This window comes from Papio anubis, chromosome 11 (assembly GCF_008728515.1).
Source record: "Papio anubis isolate 15944 chromosome 11, Panubis1.0, whole genome shotgun sequence".
Taxonomy (NCBI): domain Eukaryota; kingdom Metazoa; phylum Chordata; class Mammalia; order Primates; family Cercopithecidae; genus Papio; species Papio anubis.
Window position 1 is genome coordinate 91,502,281 of NC_044986.1, and position 22,124 is coordinate 91,524,404.

At 44.0% G+C, this 22,124-nt stretch overlaps 1 long non-coding RNA gene across 2 annotated transcripts; it reads left to right on the top strand.

The window, feature by feature from the left end:
* The first annotated feature begins 5,807 nt into the window (after nucleotides 1-5,807).
* Nucleotides 5,808-16,156, top strand: LOC116269479. 2 transcript variants are annotated; one of them, XR_004177052.1, is made up of 4 exons: nucleotides 5,808-5,850; nucleotides 8,884-8,948; nucleotides 14,832-15,067; nucleotides 16,119-16,156. It is a non-coding gene; the product is annotated as an uncharacterized LOC116269479 (long non-coding RNA). The 2 variants fall into 2 exon arrangements; XR_004177051.1 differs by lacking the exon at nucleotides 16,119-16,156 and having other exon boundaries at nucleotides 14,832-15,140.
* Nucleotides 16,157-22,124: the final 5,968 nt, after the last annotated feature.

Here is a 22,124-nt window from a genome sequence, read left to right on the forward strand (position 1 = left end):
GGATTACAGGCTTGAGCTGCTGCGCCCAGCCTCTTTGTGCTCCATTTTAGATAGTTTCTATATCTGTGTTGTCAAATTCATTGATATTTTCTTCTGCAGCATCTGATCTTCTTTAAACTCCATCCAATGTATTTTTTAATTTCAGACATTGCATTTTCATTTCTAGAAGTTCTATTTGGGACTTTAAAAATATTTTCTCTCTCCTCACCATGATCATGTTTTCCTCTATTTTTGTGAATATATTGTGTATATTTATAAAATCTATTTTTAAAAACTTGTCTGTGGGCCAGGCACAGTGGCTCACACCTGTAATCCCAGCACTTTGGGAGGCCACAGCAGGCAGATCACAAGGTCAGGAGTTCAAGACCATTCTGGCCAACATAGCGAAACCCCGTCTCTACTAAAAATACAAAAATTAGCCAGGTGTGGTGGCGGGCGCCTGTAATCCCAGCTACTCAGGAGGCTGAGGCAGGAGAATAGCTTGAACCTGGGAGGTGGAAGTTGCAGTAAGCCAAGATCGTGCCATAGCACTCCAGCCTGGGTGACAAGAGCAAGACTCTGTCTCAAAAAAACAAAAAACAACAACAACAAAACTTGTCTGCAGCTGGGGGTGGTGCCTCAGGCCTGTAATCTCAGTGCTTCAGGAGGACGAGGTAGGGAGAATCACTTGAGGTCAGGAGTTCCAGACTAGCCTGGCCAACATAGTGAAACCCTGTCTCTACTAAAAGGAAAAAAAAAAAAATACAGGGCCAGGCGCGGTGGCTCACACCTGTAATCCCAGTGGATCACGAGGTCAGGAGATCGAGACCATCCTGGCTAACACAGTGAGACCCCGTCTCTACTAAAAATACAAAAAAATATTAGCCGGGTGTGGTGGTGGGCACCTGTAGTCCTAGCTACTTGGGAGGCTGAGGCAGGAGAATGGCATGAACCCAGAAGACGGAGCTTGCAGTGAGTCAAGATCACGCCACTGAACTCCAGCCTGAGTGACAGAGCGAGACTCCATCCCCAAAAATAAATAATAATAATTTTTAAAGTAATAAAAAATACAAAAATTAGCTGGGTGTGGTGGGTGCCTGTAATCCCAGTTTCTCAGGAGCCTGAGGTAGGAGAATCACTTGAACCTGGGAGGTAGAGGTTGCAGCGATCTGAGATCATTGCACTTCCAACCTGGGTGACAGAGCGAAACTTCATCTCAAAACAAAAAACAAAAAAAAAAACTTGTCTGCTAGATTCATCATATCTATTATTTCTGAGTTTGTTCCTATTGATTGATTTTTCTATTTTTCTCCTGATTATGAATTATATTTTGTTGCTTCTTTGCATTCTTGGTAATTTTTGGTAGATGCCAGATGTTGTGAATTTCACATTGCTAGTTACTGGATCTTGCGGAATTATTTTTATTTTTATTTTTATTTTTTTGAGGCGGAGTCTCACTGTTGCCCAGGCTGGAGTGCAGTAGTGTGATAATAGGCTCACTGCAACCTCCGCCTCCTAGGTTCAAGCGATTCTACTGCCTCAGCCTCCCGAGTAGCTGGGATTACAGGCACATACCACAACGCCTGGCTAATTTTTTTGTATTTTTAGTAGAGACAGGGTTTCACCATTTTGGCCAGGCTGGTCTCGAACTCCTGACTTCAGGTGATCTACCCACCTCAGGCTCCCAAAGTGCTGGGATTACAGACGTGAGCCACCGCACCTGGCCGCTGAATTCTTTTTTGAGATGGAGTCTCGCTCTGTTGCCAGGCTTGAGTGCAGTGGCTTGATCTCAGCTCACTGCAATCTCCACCTCCCAGATTCAAGCCATTCTCCTGCCTCAACCTCTAGAGTAGCTGGGATTACACGCGCAGGCCACCACACCCAGCCAATTTTTGTATTTTTACAAATACACTGTGAGACTGGGTTTTACCATGCTGGCCAGGATAGTCTCCGTCTCATGACCTCGTGATCTGCCTGCCTTGGCCTCCCAAAGTGCTGGGATTACAGGCATGAGCCACATGCTCTGCCTGAATTATTTTATATAGTGTGCAGTTAAGTACTTGAAATCAGTTAGATCCTTGTGAAATTTTATTTTAAGATTATTGGTGTAAGTAAAGAACGGTCTTTAATCTTGATCTATTTTGATTTCACAACTCAGGCAACAACCTTTTGAAGATTCTGCTTGATGCCCTGTATAATACTGTGACTTTTGAGAACATGAATAATTTATTTCCAGCCCTGTGTGAGGTCTAGGATTTTTTTCTGTCTACTCCTTTCCAGAGATTATTTCTCTTGTCCCAGTCATGTTCTTCTCGTGCATGCACAGCCCAAAACTCAGCCATAGACTTGAGGAAACTCGTTTTCCAGGTCTCTAGACCTCTCTCTATAGAGCTCTGTCTTCTCTTGCAGTCTGTTCTTTTTTTTTTTTTTTTTTGAGACGGAGTCTCGCTCTGTCCCCAGGCTGGAGGCAGTGACACGATCTCGGCTCATTACAAGCTCTACCTCCTGGGTTCACGCCGTTCTCCTGCCTCAGCCTCCCGAGTAGCTGGGACTACAGGTGCCCACTGCCACACCCGGCTAATTTTTTTGTATTTTTAGTAGAGACAGGGTTTCACCATGTTAGCCAGGATGGTCTCGATCTCCTGACCTCGTGATCCACCCACCTCGGCCTCCCAAAGTGCTGGGATTACGGGCGTGAGCCACTGCACCCGGCCAAGACGGCTTCCTCTCACAGTCTGTTCTGAAAATTCTAGTGACTTCTCTGAACCCTGGTATCTATCTCCTCAACCTAGCCAGAGAGCCATGCTCTGTCTGGGTTCCCTTTACGTGCACTAGAGCCTGAAAACTGCCTCCAGACAGTAAGCTGGCTCAATTGCAGGAGTCACCTGTGTTTTCCCTTTGCTTGGGGATCGCAGTCCTGCAGTGCCCATTATCCACCATCTGAAAACCATTGTTTTATGTACTCTGTCTGATTTTCTAGTTGTTTCAGGCAGAAGGATAAATCCAGTTCTGGTCTTTCCATCTTTGCTGAAAGCAGAGTTCCAGCAGATGAGAGTTCAACAAATTTTTGTAAGACTGAAAGAATGATAGTTAATAGTAGACATAGGATGCAGAAGGGAAGACCAGTGAGAAACAATTTGATTTACTTTGAAGAACTTCTAAGAGTCCTAGGAAAAGTAGGTACCAGAAAATAGGAGCTGAAATAGGATTTGGTTGTGAGTTTGACAAGGAGTAATGAGGCCTTCAGGGTCCTCTCTACACATAGACCCTTGTGCAGTTGAGCAGTGACTCCTCTTCTACCACACTCCCAATCTTTGGACAGTAGGCTATGAGTTTGTGCTGTGCAGAAATTAAATCAGAGACCATGAAAAGTTTTTTTGGAAATTAATAGCAATATATCCGGCTAGAATGCAATGATGCAGTCTCAGCTCACTGCAGCCTCTGCCTCCCAGGTTCAAGCGATTCTCCTGCCTCAGCCTCCCGAGTAGCTGGGATTACAGGCACGTGCCACACCACACCCAGCTAATTTTTTCACTTTTAGTAGAGACCAGTTTTCACCATATTGGCCAGGCTGGTCTTGAACTCCTGACCTCAAGTGATCTACCCGTCTCGGCCTCCCAAAGTGTTGGTATTACAGGTGTGAGCCACCATGCCTGGCCTGAATGTCTAATATGTTTTAGACATAACATGTTCAAAGTAGAATTCTTGGCTGGGTGCCATGGCTTACACCTGTAATGCCAGCATTTTGGGAGACCAAGGCAGAGGATGGCTTGAGGCCAGGAGTTTGAGACCAGCCTGGGCAACATAGTGAGACCCTATCTCTATAAAAAGTATGAATAGAAAAACTTAGGCGTGGTGGTGCACACCTGTAGTGCCAACTGCTTAGGAAGTAGGACAGGAGAATCACTTGAACGCAGGAGTTTGAGGCTGCAGTGAGCCACAATTGTACCACTGCACTCCAGTTGGGCAACAGAGCCAGAACCTGAATCCAAAAAAAAAAAGAAAAGAAGAAAAAAAATCTTCTCATGAAAGAAGAGTGATTCTTAAATAATCCTTTATTCTCGGCCGGGTGCGGTGGCTCATGCCTCTAATCCCAGCACTCTGGGAGGCCAAGGCGGGTGGATCACGAGGTCAGGAGATCGTAGCCATCCTGGCCAACATGGTGAAACCCTGTCTCTACCAAAAAATACAAAAAGAAATTAGCCAGGCGTGGTGGCAGGCACCTGTAGTGCTAGCTACTCGGTAGGCTGAGGCAGGAGAATGGCGTGAACCCAGGAGGCAGAGCTTGTAGTGAGTCAGGATCATGCCACTGCACTCCAGCCTGGGCAACAGAGCGAGACTCCATCTCAAAAAAAAGAAAGAAAAAAAAGAAAAAAATAATAATAATTTAATCTCATAATTATTGTTCTCCCTGTAAACTTGCTTCTTCATTTTCTCTGTTTCACAAATGGCAACCAAGTTGCTCAGGCCAAAAACTGATGATAATCCCTGAGTCATTTCTTTTTAGCACTTAGAAGTAGCAAACCCATGCATGCTACTTTTTTTTTTTTTTTTGAGATGGAGTCTCGCTCTGTCGCCCAGGCTGGAGTGCAGTGGCCGGATCTCAGCTCACTGCAAGCTCCGCCTCCCGGGTTTACGCCATTCTCCTGCCTCAGCCTCCCGAGTAGCTGGGACTACATTAGCTGGGACTACAGGCGCCCGCCACCTCGCCCGGCTATTTTGTATTTTTTTTTAGTAGAGATGGGGTTTCACCGTGTTAGCCAGGGTGGTCTCGATCTCCTGACCTCATGATCCGCCCGTCTCGGCTCCCAAAGTGCTGGGATTACAGGCTTGAGCCACCACGCCCGGCCGCATGCTACTTTTAAAATAATTATCTAATCCAACTACTCCTAATCTAAAAATCTTAATCCAAGCCACTGGCATCTCTTGCTGAGATACTGCAATAGTGTCCTAACTGATCTTGCTGCTTCCATTCTTGACTTCTGTTATGGGCTGTTATGTGTCTCTCCCAAATTCACTTGTCTAAGTCGCAACCTCTAGCACCTCAGAATGTAACCATATCCAGAGATTAGGTCGTTAAAGAGATTATTAAGTTAAAATGAGGCCATTGGGGTAGGACCTTAATCACATGTGACTGGTGTAATTATAAGAGGGGGATACCAGGGATGCATGCACACAGAGACAAATATGTGAAGAGGCAGCAACCGAGAGGGTGGCGATCTGCAAGCCAAGGAAAGAGGCCTGGAACAGACTTCTCCCTTAGGCCCTCAGAGGAAACCAACCATACCAGCATCTTGATCTTGGACTCCCAGCCTCCAGAACTGTGACAAAATTAATTTCTGTTTATTTTATTTTTTTAGAGAAGGTCTCACTGTCACCCAGGCTGGAGTGCAGTGGTGTGATCTTAGCTCACTGAAACCTTCACCTCCCAGGTACAATCAATTCTCCCATCTCAGACTCCAGAGTATCTGGAACTATGAGGGTGCACCACCACACTCAGCTAATTTTTGTATTTTTTGGTAGAGACAGGGTTTCACCATGTTGGCCAGGCTGATCTTGAACTCCTTACCTCAAGTGATTTGCCTGCCTTGGCCTCCCGAAATGCTGGGATTATAGGCATGAGCCACTGCGCCTGGATAAATGTCTGTTCTTTAATCCACCCAATCTGTGGCATTTTGTTATGGCAGCCCTAGCAAACAATTATACTGCCTTCTTCCTATAGCAGTATGGATATTTCATGTGTTGTTTTGTTTTGTTTCTGAGACAGAATCTTGCTGTGTTGCAACGGCACAATCACGGCTTACTGCAGCCTTGACCTCCGAGGCTCAAGCAATTCTCCTAACTCAGCCTCCTGAGTAGCTGAGACCACAGGTATGTGCCACCACACCCAGCCAATTTTTCGATTATTTTCTAGAGATGGGGGTCTCACTGTGTTCCCCAGGCTGCTCTTGAACTCCTGGCCTGAAGCAATCCTCCTGCTTCAGCCTTCCAAAATTCTGAGATTACAGGTGTGAGCCACCATGCCTGGCCCACTATGGATATTTTAATTATGGCAAACCAGATTATATCATTATTCATGCTTAAAAACCTCCAGTGACTTCCATGTGGTTGAAATAAAACCGAACTTCTCTACTAAAGTTGATAAAATCCTACAAGATTTGGTTTTGGTCTTCCTTTTCATTATGCACTGATCACACTGGCTTTCATTTTATTTCACAAACACAACTCATCCATCCTTCAAGCTTTTTCCCTTGCTGCTCCTACTGTCTGGAAATCTCGTTCTGCAAATGTTTGTGGGGCTGGCCTCTCCTTGCCGTGTAAACGCAAATGTCGCCTTGGAAAATCCTTGCCTAATGGCCTTAGCTAATGTAGTATCCCCCATTACTTCATTCAATTATACTGTTTTTCTTTACAGTATTAATTAGTAGACAAAATTATCTTTGTCATTCATTTACCTGATTTTTATCTGTCTCTGCTCACTGGAATGTAAGTTTATTGAGAAAAGGACCCTACAAATATTGTGCCCCAGCACAATTATAGAACATTGCATGGCACATAATATATATGAAATAATGATGTAATCAATCAAGGAATTAAAGATTGATGGATGCATAAATGTATAATTCTGCCTGGTTGAAATGATGGCCGGGTTTCTTGTTTTGTTTTGTTTTGTTTTGTTTTGTTTTTGAGACAGGGTCTCACTCTGTCACCCAGGCTAAACATTTTCTAAATGTTTCTTAAAAACCTAACCATTTCTGGCCGGGTACGGTGGCTCACGCCTGTAATCCCAGCACTTTGGGAGGCTGAGGCGGGTGGATCACAAGGTCAGGAGATCGAGACCATCCTGGTTAACACGGTGAAACCCCATCTCTACTAAAAATACAAAAAAATTAGCCAGGCATGGTGATGGGCACCTGTAGTCCCAACTGCTTGGGAGGCTGAGGCAGGAGAATGGTGTGAACCCAGGAGGTGGAACTTGCAGTGAGCCGAGATTGCACTCCAGCCTGGGGACAGAGCGAGACTCTGTCTCAAAAAAAAAAAAAAAATTCTGCTAGGTGCAAACATGGCTCACTGGAGCCTCGACCTCCAGGCTCAAGCAATCCTCTTACCTCAGCCTCCCAAGTAGCTGGAACTATAGGCATGCACCACCCCTGGCTAACTTGTATTTTTTGTAGAGATAGTGTCACCATCCTGCCCAGGCTGCTCTCCAACTCCTGAGCACAGGTGGTCCACCCATTTCGGCCTCCCAAAGTGCTGGGATTATAGGCATGAGCCACTGTCCCTAGCAGAAATGGCTAGGTTTTTAAAAAACATTAATTCAGCAAACATCGGATTTCTGTGTGACTGCTAACAATTTATGAGGAGATCCAGGAATTCCCATGGAGAAGTCCACAGGGACAGCATGGAACTGAGGTCTCCTGCCAACAGTTATGTGAGTGGGTTTGGTAGCAGGATCCCCCAGCCACAGTCAAGCCTTCAGATGGCTGTAGCCCAGGCCAATACCTTGACTGAAATCTCATGAGAAACCCTGAAAAAGAACTATTCAGCTAAGCCACTCCCAAATCTGACCCAAAGAATCCATGCACAGCAATAGGTAGCTAATACATTCCCAAATCTGGAAACAGGTGTCATCTTTGGTAACTTCCTCCTACCTCAATTCCAATATCAAAGACATTTAAATAGCTCCTAAATTTTTCATTTCTCCCTATCTTTCCCACACTATTCTAGTCCAAATAACTGTGTTTTTTTTCTTTTTTTTTCCTTTTTTTTTTTTTTTTTTTGAGTCAGGGTCTAACTTTGTCACCCAGGCTAGAGTACAGTGGTATGATCTCGGCTCACTGCAGCCTCGACCTCCTGGGCTCAGGTGATCCCCCCACCTTAGCCTCCCAAGTAGCTGGGACTACAGGCATGCACCACAACGCCCCACTAATTTTTTCTATTTTTTTTAAGAGACAGGATCTCATTGTGTCGCCCAGGCTGGTCTGGAGCTCTGGGGTTCAAGCAATCCTCCCACCTTAGCCCAAAGTGCTGGGATTACAGGCATGAACCACCGTGCCTGGCCCAAACTACTGTCACTTCTTACTTAGGCAGGTGCAATAGCCTCTTAACTGATCAGCCTGCATCCATTCTGGTCTCTTGTTAATCCATTCTCCATTCACAAAAGGCTAAGATGTTATTTTTCCAACATGAAAACCTCACAAACTCTTCCCTTGCCCTAAATAATTGCAGTGAATTCAGATAAGTGCCACATTAGCAATAATCCCAGAGAGTACAAGTACACAGGAAAGGAGCAATGAACTTAGGAAGAGTAGGAACCAGGTCTTCTACTTTTTAAAATTAGTAAGTGTTGGCCGGGCGCGGTGGCTCAAGCCTGTAATCCCAGCACTTTGGGAGGCCGAGGCGGGCGGATCACGAGGTCAGGAGATCGAGACCATCCTGGCTAACATGGTGAAACCCCGTCTCTACTAAAAATACAAAAAACTAGCCGGGCGTGGTGGCGGGCGCCTGTAGTCCCAGCTACTCGGAGGCTGAGGCAGGAGAATGGCCTGAACCTGGGAGGCGGAGCTTGCAGTGAGCCGAGATCGCGCCACTGCACTCCAGCCTGGGTGACACAGCGCGAGACTCCGTCTCAAAAAAAAAATATAAATAAAATAAAATAAAATAAAATAAAATTAGTAAGTGTTAAATTGATGATACATAAACATGGCACAAAATCCACATGACATTAAAAGTACAACAACATTAAAGGACACGTTTCTGTGTCCCCACTTCTCCAGTTCTCTCCAGAGGCAACACTTAGGCATGTATCTTTTTGGAGGTATTTTATGTATATTTGTTTATTGACAATTATGAAAAATACTTGAAATAATAAACTGCCCTTTTCTCTAAAATCTTGACTTTCAGCCTACTTTCAAAGCCATCGCCTATAATCCTTTTTCAGATCATAACCACTCTGCTTTCAAAACCAGGTAAGGGCAATGCAGACATAATTTATCCTTTTTCCTTATTGCTAACAGGAGTTACAATGATAACATCAGACATACTGTCATAAAGTAAACTGCCCTTTTCTTTAAAATCTTAGTCTTCAGCCTATTTTCAAAGTCATCACCTGTAATCCTTTTTCAGATCATAACCACTCTGCTTTCAAAACCAGATAAGGGCAATGCAGACACAATTTATCCTTTTTCTAACAGGAGTTACAATGATAACATCAGACCCACTATCTTTCCATTTGGGCTACCATAACAAAATGCCGTAGATTGGGTGGCTTATAAACAACAGACATTTGGTCGGGTGCAGTGGCTCACACCTGTAATCCCAGCACTTTGGAAGGCCAAGGCGGGCGGATCAGGAGATCGAGACCATCCTGGCTGACACAGTGAAACCCCGTCTCTACTAAAAATACAAACAATTAGCCAGGCATGGTGGCGGGCGCCTGTAGTCCCAGCTACTCGGGAGGCTAAGGCAGGACAATGGCGTGAACCTGAGAAGAGGAGCTTGCAGTGAGCCGAGATCGTGCCACTGCACTCCAGCCTGGGCGACAGAGTGAGACTCTGTCTCCAAAAAAAAAAAAAAAAAAATTATTTTTTATAGGAGACTAAGTCCAAGATCAAGTTATTGGCAGATCTGGTGTCTGCTGAAGGCCCCTCTGTGTATCACAGATGGTTGTCCTCTTGCTGTGTCCTCACATGACCAAAGGAGTGAGGGAGCTCTCTGGGAACTCTTGTAAAGGCACTAATCCCATTCAGAAGGCCTCCACCCTGATGATGTAACACCTCCCAAAGCCCCGTACTACAAAAACCATCATATTGGGGATTAGGTTTCAACATATGAATTTTGGGGGGATGCAAACATTTTTTCTATAGCACCTACACATTTTTGTTTAATCTCCAACCCTCTAAATTTTTAATCTGTTACTTCAGTGATTGTTGGGAATATATGCTGTTCTCATCCTTCCTAGCTATCTATGTGTAAAGTACATTGTCCCATACCAGTATGTCATTTGCTGTGTGTTTTTCTCCTAAAGTTTATTGGTGTTTGTTGATTTTTTTTTTTTCAGGAGATTGACTCTTTCAGGAGCCAGATTCATGGCTTTTAATAAGGGTTCTGTTGAACATTAATTATATTCCTTTTATTGTATGTAATTAGTCTGGGGTTTTTTTCTTTTCTTTTTTCTTTTTCTTTTTTTTTTTTTTTTTTTTTTGAGACAGAGTCTTGCTCTGTCGCCCGGGCTGAAGCGCAATGGCGTGATCTCGGCTCACTGCAACGTCTGCCTCCCAGGTTCAAGTGATTCTCCTGCCTTAGCCTCCGGAGGAGCTGGGACTACAGGCACCCGCCACCATGCCCGGCTAATTTTTTTGTATTTTTTTAGTAGAGATGGGTTTCCACTGTGTTAGCCAGGATGGTCTCGATCTTCTGACCTCGTGATCCACTCGCTTCGGTCTCCCAAAGTGCTGGGATTACAGGCGTGAGCCATTGCACCCGGCCCAGTTACTTAGTTTTTTAAAACCTAAATCCAAGCCATCACATTTAATCCCTATTAAATGTCATGTTGTTTGTTTCAACACATTTCTCAAGCCTGAATATACCTTTTTTTTTTTTTTTTTTTTTGAGACAGAGTCTTGCTCTGTCACCCAGGCTGGAGTGCGGTGGCGCGATCTCGGCTCACTGCAAGCTCTGCCTCCCGGGTTCACGCCATTCTCCTGCCTCAGCCTCCCGAGTAGCCGGGACTACAGGCGCCCGCCACCACGCCTGGATAATTTTTTTGTATTTCTAGTAGAGACGGGATTTCACCGTGTTAGCCAGGATGGTCTCGATTTCCTGACCTCGTGATCCGCCCACCTCGGCCTCCCAAAGTGTTGGGATTACAGGCGTGAGCCACCGCGCCCGGCCAAGCCTGAATATATCTTTAAGAATCTTTGGGCTGGGCACGGTGGCTCACGCCTGTAATCCCAGCACATTGGGAGGCCCAAGCGGGTGGATCACCTGCGACCAGGAATTCGAGATCAGTCTGACCAACATGGCGAAACCCCGTCTCTACTAAAACTACAAAATTAGCTGGGTGTGGTGGCAGACGCCTGTAATCCCAGCTACTTAGGAAGCTAAGGCAAGAGAATCGCCTGAACCCGGGAGGCGGAGGTTGTAGTGAGCTGAGATTGTGCCATTGCACTGCAGCCTGGGCAACAAGAGCAGGACTCTGTCTCAAAAAAAAAAAAAAAAAGTATTTGATTCTTCCTTTAGTAGGACTGTTCATGTTAAAAAAAATCTTGGATTACTTATACATTGAATTAATTTGCCATTAATGTATTGAGTGCCCGTATTTGCACATTACTATAGTTTCCTAAAATTTCCCCTATCCTTAACACAACTAGAAATTGGAAAAGAAGCCCAGCAATTCCACCTCCTTCCTTACACCAAGGTTCTAGGCAATCAAAATACATGGAGGGGAGGAGAGAAAAGGGAAGGAGACCAGGAAGTCAAGGGGTTAACCTTAATGGGAAGAGTAATGTCTGGGACCATCTTCCCAGGCTAGAGTGCAATGGCCAGATCTTGGTTCACTGTAGCCTTGAACTCCTAGATTCAAGCCATCCTCCAACCTCAGCCTCCAGAGTAGCTAAGACTACAATGCATGACACCATGCCTGGCTAATTTTTATATTTTTCTAGAGACAGGGTTTCTCCATGTCACCCAGGCTGGTCTCCAACTCCTGAGCTCAAGCAATCCACCTTCCTCGGCATCCTCAAGTGCTGGGATTACAGGTGTGAGCCACTATGTCCAGCCTCTGGTGCCATCCTATGGACCCTGCATGTATGTGTGAAATTGTGTGTGTGCATGTGTGTATGCTTATCTCAAGAACAGTGTTTTTGTAGGGCTAATGGACTATATTTAAAGTTTTCCAGATGTTGGAGACAGAAATGAGTTACCATAAAGCTAAAGAAGCTTAAATTTCCTTTCCCAAGGCACTATGCCAGGCACTACCATTTTTTTTTTTTTTTTTTTCCTTTCGAGACGGAGTCTTGCTCTGTCGCCCAGGCTGGAGTGCAGTGGCCCCATCTCGGCTCACTGCAAGCTCCGCCTCCCGGGTTCACGCCATTCTCCTGCCTCAGCCTCCTGAGTAGCTGGGACTACAGGCTCCCACCACCACACCCGGCTAATTTTTTGTATTTTTAGTAGAGACGGGGTTTCACCATTCACAGGATGGTCTCAATCTCCTGACCTTGTGATCCGCCCGCCTCAGCCTCCCAAAGTGCTGGGATTATAGGCATGCGCCACCGCGTCCGGCCGGCACTAGCATTTTTTATTTGCATTTTTATATTCTTTTTTTTTTTTAAGTGGATTCCCTCAATTCCAAGATCTATCCCTTGGAGATGTTACATTTTATTGTAAACCTTTAGATTATATCTAGAGGAGAAAGAATAAATGAGAGGCAGAGTATGAGAGCAATATTAGTTCATATTGGCTGGGGAAAATCCTGCATCGGTGAAAACATTCTGAGCGGCCAGGTATGTTGGCCCATGCCTATAATCCCAGCACTTTAGGAGGCTGAGGCGGGCAGATCACTTGAGGTCAGGTGTTAGAGACCAGCCTGGGCTACATGCTTAAACCTCATCTCTATTAAAAATACAAAAAATTAGCTTGGCCTGGGGGCAGGCGCCTGTGTCCCAGCTACTCAGGAGGCTGAAGTGAGAGGATCCTTTGAGCCCAGGACTTTGAAGCTCCAGTGAGTTATGATCACACCACTGCACTGCAACCTGGGCAACACAGCAAGACTCTGTCTCAAAAACAAAAAAAAAATTTTGAGCCAAGTAGATTTGGGATAGAAGTACCTTGAAAGTGCATAGGTTTCTGGATTAGGTAATTTATAAATATATAACAGATTGGACACAATGAAAACATTAAATTAGAGAGCTCTTCATACTAATGTTACAACTGGCTCTTCCCCTTAATAGATAGGCAGCATTGTTCAACTTTGATTTTAATAATTGGAGTATTATTGTGGCTGGAACTAACATTGTCACTTCAGTTGTTTCTTCTTAATTTTTTTTTTTTTTCTTTTTTTTGAGACAGAGTCTCACTCTGTTGCCCAGGCTGGAGTGCAGTTGTGCGATCTCAGCTCACTGCAACCTCCGCCCCCCAGGTTCAAACGATTCTCCTGCCTCAGCCTCCCAAGTAGCCAGGATTACAGGCGCCTGCCACTGTGCCCGGCTAATTTTTGCATTTTCAGTAGAGACAAGGTTTCACCATCTTGGCCAGGCTGGTCTTGAACTCCTGACCTCGTGATCCACCCACCTCGGTCTCTCAAAGTGCTGAGATTACAGGTGTAAGCCGCCATGCCTGGCCTTTAAATTTATTTTATTTATTGTTTATTATTTTTTTGAGACAGAGTCTGGCTCTGTTGCTCAGGCTGGAGTGCAGTGGCACAATCTCAGCTCACTGTAATCTCTGCCTCCCAGGTTCCAGTGATTCTCATGCCTCAGCTTCCCAAGTAGCTGGAATTACAGGCATGTGCTACCATGCCTGGCTAATTTTTGTATTTTAGTGGAGATGGGATTTCGCTATGTTGGCCAGGCTGGTCTCGAACGCCTGGCCTCAAGTGATCCGCCTGCCTTGGCTTTCCAAAGTGTTGGGATTGCAGGCGTGAGTCACAGCGCCCAGCCTGTTTCTTATTTTATTTTGTTTTTATTTTTATCAATGTTATTTTTTTTTTTGAGATGGAGTCTCCTCTGTCACCCAGGCTGGAGTGGCACAATCTCAGCTCACTGTAACATCTGCCTCCTGGGATCAAGCAATTCTCTTGCCTCAGCCTTTCAAGTAGCTGGGGTTATAGACATGTGCCACCATGCTTGGCTAATTTTTGTATTTTTGGTAGAGACGGGGTTTCGCCTTATTGGCCAGGCTGGTCTCGAACTCTCGACTTCAGGTGATTGGCCCGCCTTGCAATGGCTCACACCTGTAATCCCAGCACTTTGGGAGACTGTTTCTTATTTTATTAGTCAAGTGCAGACACTAAATAACTTAGGTTATGTCACGGATATCATGTTTTTCATGCTCTGTTAGTTCTACTCCCTCTAATTAGAAACTATTCCCCTTTGGTGCAGTAGAATTAGAGCAGGGAGCCGAGCACAAGCTGTACTATACTACACATGTCAATAGCAACTGCTGTAGTTCTGGGTGAAACACATCTTCTAATTATGCTTTTGATACCCAGTAGAATTGAATGATGCAAAGGATTAGTTTGGAACTGAAGAGTTACAGGAGTTGATTCAGAAGAAACGAGTGCTTGTGTGTGTGGTGACTGAGCTGTAAGAGGACCTAGCATCCCACTTGTAACTCTTCAGTTTGAAACTAATCTTAGTCTCAGGGGTTCTACAGCAGGAATTAGTAGGCATGAATCTATTGTGTTGACGCTTCCATCACTTAAGTCTTCATTGTAGCTTCCGGTAAAACAGGAATAATAATGGACCCTAAAAATCAAAGCAGCTGTTTTGATGTGAGTTAATCTGGTGATATTAAAACAGATTCCTGTGTATGGCTAGATGTTGGTACTAATGAGGTCAAAGTGTGGTCTCCAGATTTTCTCCAATGGTAGACCAGTTGTCTCCATGCTGAAAGCAACTGGTTCTATAGCTTTGAGCTGTCCTGCAATTATAAGCCACTATTGCCAGCGACATCAAGTGAATGTCTGTCAATACCTCTCACCTTTAAGATTTTTAGTTGAGCTAAGTTAAGTGCCCAACTGGCTGTGAGACTCTTCCAGATAGAAGGCTGAAACCTCATGATCTGAATAAGGTTCCTGTATTCCCACAACCCAGAAGGCCTCTCCTCTAATTCCCTCTCCCTCTTCTCACTAGAGGCACTCTCCATTCCCGATTGTTCCAAGGCTCAAGTGCTCAGAAATGACTGGGAAGAAGGGAGAAAAACTCAGGTGGCAAAGGACATGGACAAAAACCCATGGTGACATGGAAAGAAAACCCTGTGATATATAGAGGAAGAGCACAAGAGAGGAGTTGGGGAGAATGGAACTCCTCTGTGTCCTGATTGTGGTGATGGCCACGCATGGCCGTAAATGGGTTGAAATGGACAGAAGGTACACCCCTCTCCCCAGTCAATTTTTACTGTAGGGTAATTTGTTTTTTATTGAGATGGACTCTGTCGCCCAGGCTGGAGTGCAGTGGTGCTATCTTGACTCACTACAACCTCCGCCTCCCGGGTTCAAGCAATTCTCCTGTTTCAGCCTCCTGAGTACCTGGGTTATAGGTGCGCACCACCATGCCCAGCTAATTTTTGTATTTTTAGTAGAGACGAGGTTTCGCCATGTTGGCCAGGCTGGTCTCGAACTCCTGACCTCAAGTGGTCCGCCTGCCTCGGCCTCCCAAAGTGCTGGAATTACAGGCATGAGCCACCACGCCTGGCCTGGGTCATTTAAAAATAAAAATAAAAACAGAAAATAAAGTATAAGAGTGCAATAGGGGCCATGCCTCCCATCTTTTCTAATAAGGGAAATGTGATGAGGATGTAGGCTTTAAGTGAGTAACTTGTTACGTGTAATGCAGGTTACAAAAGGCCCAGCAAATTTATCCTTTTTTATTCCTAGTGGAGTGTTTGGTGCATACTCTGATCTGAGGGTTCATATTGTGAATTTTTTTTTCTTTGTTTTCTTTTCTAATAGCAAATGATGATTTTTTGGAAGCAAGATGTTGCTAACCTTTTTTTAGGTTGGTGTTATACCAGAATATTTTATTTTATAGAATGTTTATTAAATATTAAACGACTGTACAAGACCAGGCACAGCAGCTCATGCCTATAATTCCAGCACTTTGGGAGGCCGAGACAGGAGGAGTACTTGAGACCAGGAGTTTTAGACCAACCTGGGCAACACAGCAAGACCCTGTCTCTAGAAAAAAAAAAAATGAAAACAAAAACCCCACTGTACAATTCTTAGTATATTAGTTTTATTCACTTGCCCACAGAGATCTAGTCAAGTAAACCATAAGGTTAATAAAAGTCCACTTTTTAATTTTTTTATTTTGGCTTAACACATATTTTATTTATTGGAAAAGGCATTGACACTTAGCTAAGATTCTTAACCTTGCCATCCATACCTAAGTGTGCTATTTTATTTTTTTATTTTATTTTAGGTGGAGACTTGCTCTGTCGCCCAGGCTGCAACCTCTGCCTCTCAGGTTCAAGCGATTCTGATGTCTCAGCCTCCCAAGCAGCTGGGATCACAGGTGTGCACACCACACACAGCTAATGTTGTTGTTGTTTTGGGTTTTTTTTGTATTTTTAGTAGATGGGCTTTCACCATGTTGGCTAAGCTAGTCTTGAATTTGTGACCTCAGGTGATCCGCCTGCCTCAGCCTTGCTAAGCCTAAGTGTGCTATTTTAGAAATCTGGTTGTATAATCTTGGGTAGTTTCTACTTCTAACATTGATGTTGAGCATACCCAGTACTCAGGACCCACTTGGTACAAGTTATTTATTTATTTATAGATGGAGTCTCGCTCTGTCGCCAGGCTGGAGTGCAGTCATGCTATCTCGGCTCACTGCAATCTCTGCCTCCCGGGTTCAAGTGATTCCCCTGCTTCAGTCTCCCAAATAGCTGAGACTATAGGCGTCCACCACCTCACCCCGCTAATTTTTTGTATTTTAGTAGAACAGGTTTTCACCATGTTAGCCAGGATAGTCTGGATCCCCTGACCTCGTGATCCAACTACCTCGGCCTCCCAAAGTGCTGGGATTACAGTCGTGAGCCACCGCGCCCGGCCCAGGTTAATATTATTGATCAACCACCTTCCTTAGCCCAGGAACTACGTCTTTTAGTTCATTTGTTATTTCTGTGAATTAGCTTCCCTCCAGACTTGCCACATTTGACTTGTTCTGCTTTCTTTGTTCCTATCTTCTCAAATGAGATGGCCTATATTTCTTATTTTATTTATTTATTTATTTAGAGACAGAGTCTTGCTTTGTTGCCCAGGCTGGAGTGCAATGATGCAATCTCAGTTCACTACAACCTCTGCCTCCTGGGTTCAAGCAATTCTCCTGCGTCAGCCTCCCAAGTAACTGGGATTACAGGCGCCCGCCACCATGCCCAGCTAATTTTTTGTATTTTTAGTAGAGACGAGGTTTTGCCATGTTGGCCAGGTTGGTCTCAAACTCCTGACCTCAGGTGATCCAACTGCCTCGGCCTCCCAAAGTGCTGGGATTACAGGCATGAGCCACTGTGCCCCGCCTGCTTATTTTTATTAAGTTACAAGTTATTCCATCTTCTTTGTCATCATCCTTATCTGGGTGGGTTACAATTCATATTTTGCTCTTGGTAACACACATTTTTTTTTTTTCTTGGTAGAAGTAGGTCTTGTCTTGAACTCCTGACCTCAAGCAATCCTCTTGCCTTGGCCTCCTAAAGTGCTGCAATTACAGGTGTAAGCCACCGTGCGTGCGGTATTTTTAATATGATGTAACAATTCAGAAAAATGTCATCTCCCCTTCTTTCACATATCATGTATAAGTCCTTGCAATCCATTACCGAGATTTACTCTGTATTCCCAATTTTGAGAAATCATAAATGCATCATCTATCTCAAATAGTGAGCTATCTATCTCAAATAGGGGGTTTTTCCTCCAAATGAGTTCTTTTTCAGTGCAGCTTTTATCTTATTAAATTACCTGTCTAAAAGTGACTGCAAAGAAATATAAAGGATCCACTGGTAATTTCTTTTTATTAAAAAAGAATACTTTTTATATTTCCTTTTTAAATAGCTTTCAACCAGAATTGTCTCGGAGAGGCAAAGATATAACCTGTTCATCTAGTACCACCATCACCCACAGAATATGATATGAGTTCTGAGCTTTTCTGATTAGAGACCTCGTACTTTTTCTCTTTTATTTATTTATTAATTTAATTTAATTTATTATTTTTTTTGAGTCAGAGTCTTGCTGTGTCACCCAGGCTGGAGTGCAGTGGCATAATTGCGGCTCACTGCAACCTCTGCCTCCCGGGCTCAAGTGATTCTCATGTCTCAGCCTCCCCAGTAGCTGGGACTACAGGCGTGTACCACCAAGCCCAGCTAAGTTTTTTATTTTTAGTAGAGATGGGGTCTTGCTGTATTGCCCAGGCTAGTCTCAAACTCCTGACCTCAAGTGATCCACCTACCAGGGACTCCCAAAGTGTCAATTGCAGGCATGAGCCACTGTGCCCAGCTGGAATTTGTCTAATATTCTTTTCATGATAGACTGGGCCTAGAGGTTTGGGGAGGATGATCACAGAGGTAAAGTGCCATTCTCATCACATCATGCCAAGGGTACATTGTTAATACTGAGCTTGATCACCTGGCTGAGGGGTACTATAAGTTCTTTTTTTGTTTGTTTTTGGTTTTTGTTTTTTTTGAGACAGGGGGTCTTGCTCTGTTGCCCAAGCTGGAGGGCAATGGCATGATCACAGTTCATTGCAACTTCAGTCTCCTGAACTCAAGCAATCCTTCCACGTCAGCCTCCCCAGGCTGGTCTTGCACTTCTGGCCTCAAGCAATCCTCCCTCCTTGAGGTATGCTGAGCCAGCTTAAGGATACAACTAGGAAATATCCAAGGCACAGATGCATCTGGCTGCTTTTTCCAAAGAGGTTCGCAGGAAGTTCAGTATTTATACATTTTTCTTAAATCAAGGGGGCAGCAGTGAGGCAAATAGTTGCATACTTGTGACACTTTAGTTAGTGCTCAGTAAATCTACATTTTACATAAGATAAGGTGAACCTTTGAAGAACAGGGACATGAGGCTGGGCACGGTGGCTCACGCCTGTAATCCTAGCACTTTGGGAGGTTGAGGTGGATGGGTCATTTGAAGACAGGAGTTCGAGACCAGCCTGGCCAACATGGTGAAACCCCATCTCTACTAAAAATACAAAAATTAGCCAAGTATGATGGAAGGTGCCTGTAATCCCAGGTACTTGGGAAGCTGAAGCAGGAGAATCACTTGAACCCAGGAGGCAGAGTTTGCAGTGAGCTGAGATTGCACCACTGCACTCCAGCCTGGGCAACAGAGTGAAACTCCATCTCAAAAAAAAAAAAAAAAGGCGGGGGGGACCTGAAGCTACATCTTTCTACTACTAAAAACCTAACACGAGCACTTTAGTCTCAGCAAACAACAACATCTGTCTCTCAGTTGGCTCCTGTGCCCCTTTGAAATACTCTTATGGAAGCAGATTTTGTTTTGTTTTGTTTTTTAGTACTTCCTTACTTTCTTAACCTATACAGTTTTGTTTATTTGTTTGTTTACAGATAGGATCTGGCCCTGTCACCCAGTCTGTAGTGCAGTAGCATAATCACAGCTCACTGCAAACACGACCTCCAGGGCTCAAGTGATCCTCCAGAGTAGCTGGGACTACCAGCATGCACCACCATACCCAACTGATATTTTGTTGTATTTATTTTTCATAGAGACAGGGTTTTGCTCTGTTTCCCAGGCTGGTCTTGAACTCCTGGCCTCAAGTGACCCTTCTATCCCCACCTTCCAAAGTGCTGGGATTACAGGCATGAGCCACTGTACCTGGCTATCAAGTTAGCCACTTCTTTAAAGAGACTCACACTTTTGTAAGCTCGAAATAGCTGGGTTTTTTTTTTCTTTCTTTCTTTTTTGAGACAGAGCCTTGCTCTATTGCCCATGCTGGAGTGGCGCAATCTCAACTCACTGAAACCTCTGCCTCCCAGGTTCTGCTGCCTCCCAGGTTCCTCCCAAGTGATTCTGCTGCCTCAGCCTCCTGAGTAGCTGGGATTACAGGCACCCGCACCACCAACCCGGGCTTATTTTTGTATTTTTAGTAGATATAGGGTCTCACCATATTGGCCAGGCTGGTCTCAAGCTCCTGGCCTCAAGTAGTCCACCCACCTCGGACTCCCAAAGTGCTGGGATTACAGGCTAAGCCATTACGCCCAACCTCAAAATAGACCCTTAATGAGCCACTCCAAACATTAAAACTGTTGTACAGTATCTATTTCTTTAGTTTCCCAAAATAAAAGGTAGAAAAATGTTTAATACATGACATAACTGGCCGGGCTTGGTGGTGTATGTAATCTTAACTCTTTGGGAGGCTGAGGCGGGTGTCTCACTTGAGGTCAGGAGTTCAATACCAGCCTGGCCAACATGGTGAAACCTTGTCTCTACTAAAAATACAAAAAATATCGCTGGGTGTATTTGCACATGCCTGTAGTTCCAGCTACTCAGGAGTCTGAGGCATGAGAATGGTTTGAACTGGGGAGGCGGAGGTTACAGTGAGCCAAGATCATGCCACTGCACTCCAGCCTGGGTAACAGAGGGACACTGTCTCAAAAGCATACACACACACACACACACACACAAAAATAATTATTTGCATTTTCATAAAGGTCAAAAGCAGAGAAGTAGAAATAGCTGACTACAAAATAGCATAAATATTATATGTTCTGATATGTATAAAAATATATTTGATTATATTCATAGAAATAAATTGTGAGTTATGTACATCAACCCAAACATGATTCTCTATTTCTGTAATAGAGGTAGTTTTTACAAAAAGTATGTATTTCTTTCTTTCTTTCTTTTTTTTTTTTGAGTTGAAGTCTTGCTCTGTTGCCAGGCTGGAGTGCAGTGGCACGATCTCGGTTCACTGCAACCTCCACCTTCTGAATTCAAGTGATTCTCCTGCCACAGTCTCCTGAGTAGCTGGGATTTCAGCAACACTGAAATCCCATAGCAACACTATGCACAGCTAATTTTTGTATTTTTTTATAGTAGAGACAAGGTTTTACCATATTGGCTAGGCTGGTCTCGAAGTGATCCCCCTTACCTCAAGTGATCACCAGCTTCAGCCTCCCAAAGTCCTGGGAGTACAGGTGTGAGCCATTGTGCCCCGCCAGCACATTACTTTTGAAGTCAGAAACAATTATAAAGGAATTAAATAAACATACAAGGCCAAAACACAGTTTTGTAAAATGTAGCATTTGCTATAAAGTAAAACAAGGAAAGCAATCATAGATGAACTAGGATTTGAGGTTTGTTTGGGGAGTAAGGTCCAACTAATGCTAAAAGTGGTAACTTAAAGGGTTACCCAGAAATATTTTTTTTTTTTCTGGAAAAAGGAAGTAATTTCACTTTGATATTAAGGGCTTGGATGCTAATAACTATTTTACGAATATTATTTCCCTACTATAGAGTTGGGGTAAACTGTCAAGAGGTGGGGGCAATCTCTGGAATTTAGAAATAAAGGGGGCTGTTATAGTGATTCATGGTTGGCACCCTTCATGCTCGATCACATTTCCAACCAGAATTAAGAGAAAAGTGATGAGAGTGAAGGAATTTCATGAGTTAGAGCAGGGTTCTCAAACTTTTCAGTTTCTTTACATGCTTAAAAATTATTCTGGCTGGGTGCAGTGGCTCCCGCCTATAATCCCAGCACTTTGGGAGGCCCAGGCAGGCAGATCACCTGGGATCAGGAGTTCAAGACCAACTTGACCAGCATGGTGAAACCCCGCCTCTACTAAAAATACAAAATTAGCTGGGCGTGGTGGCACGTGCCTGTAATCTCAGCTACTCGGGAGGCTGAGGCAGGAGAATAGCTTGAACCTGGGAGGTGGAGGTTGCAGTGAGCCGAGATCGCACCATTGCACTCCAGCCTGGGCAACAAGAGTGAAACTCCATCTCAAAAAAAAAAAATTTTTTTATTGATGACTTCGAAGAGCTTATGTTCATGTGGTTTATATCTATTGTATTAGGCCATTCTTGTATTATTATAATGAAGTACCTGAGACTGTGTAATTGATGAAATGAAGAGGTTTAATTGGCTCATGGTTCTGCAGGCTGTACAGGAAGCATGATCTTGGCATCTGCTCAGTGTCTAGGGAGGCCTTAGGAAACTATCTATCTATCTATAAATAGCTACTGTATTAGAAATTTAAAGGATAAAACTTTTTAAAATTGTTGATTAATTTTAAAAACAATAAACCAAACACATTTTGACATAAATTGCATGCTTTTATGAAAAATGACCATATTTTCCAAAATAAAAAAAATTTGATCAGAAGAAAAGGATTGCTTTTGTATTTTTGCAACTCTCTAAGTATTTGATTTAATAGAAGATAGCTAGGTTCTCTATGGTTGAAGTATATGAAGAAAC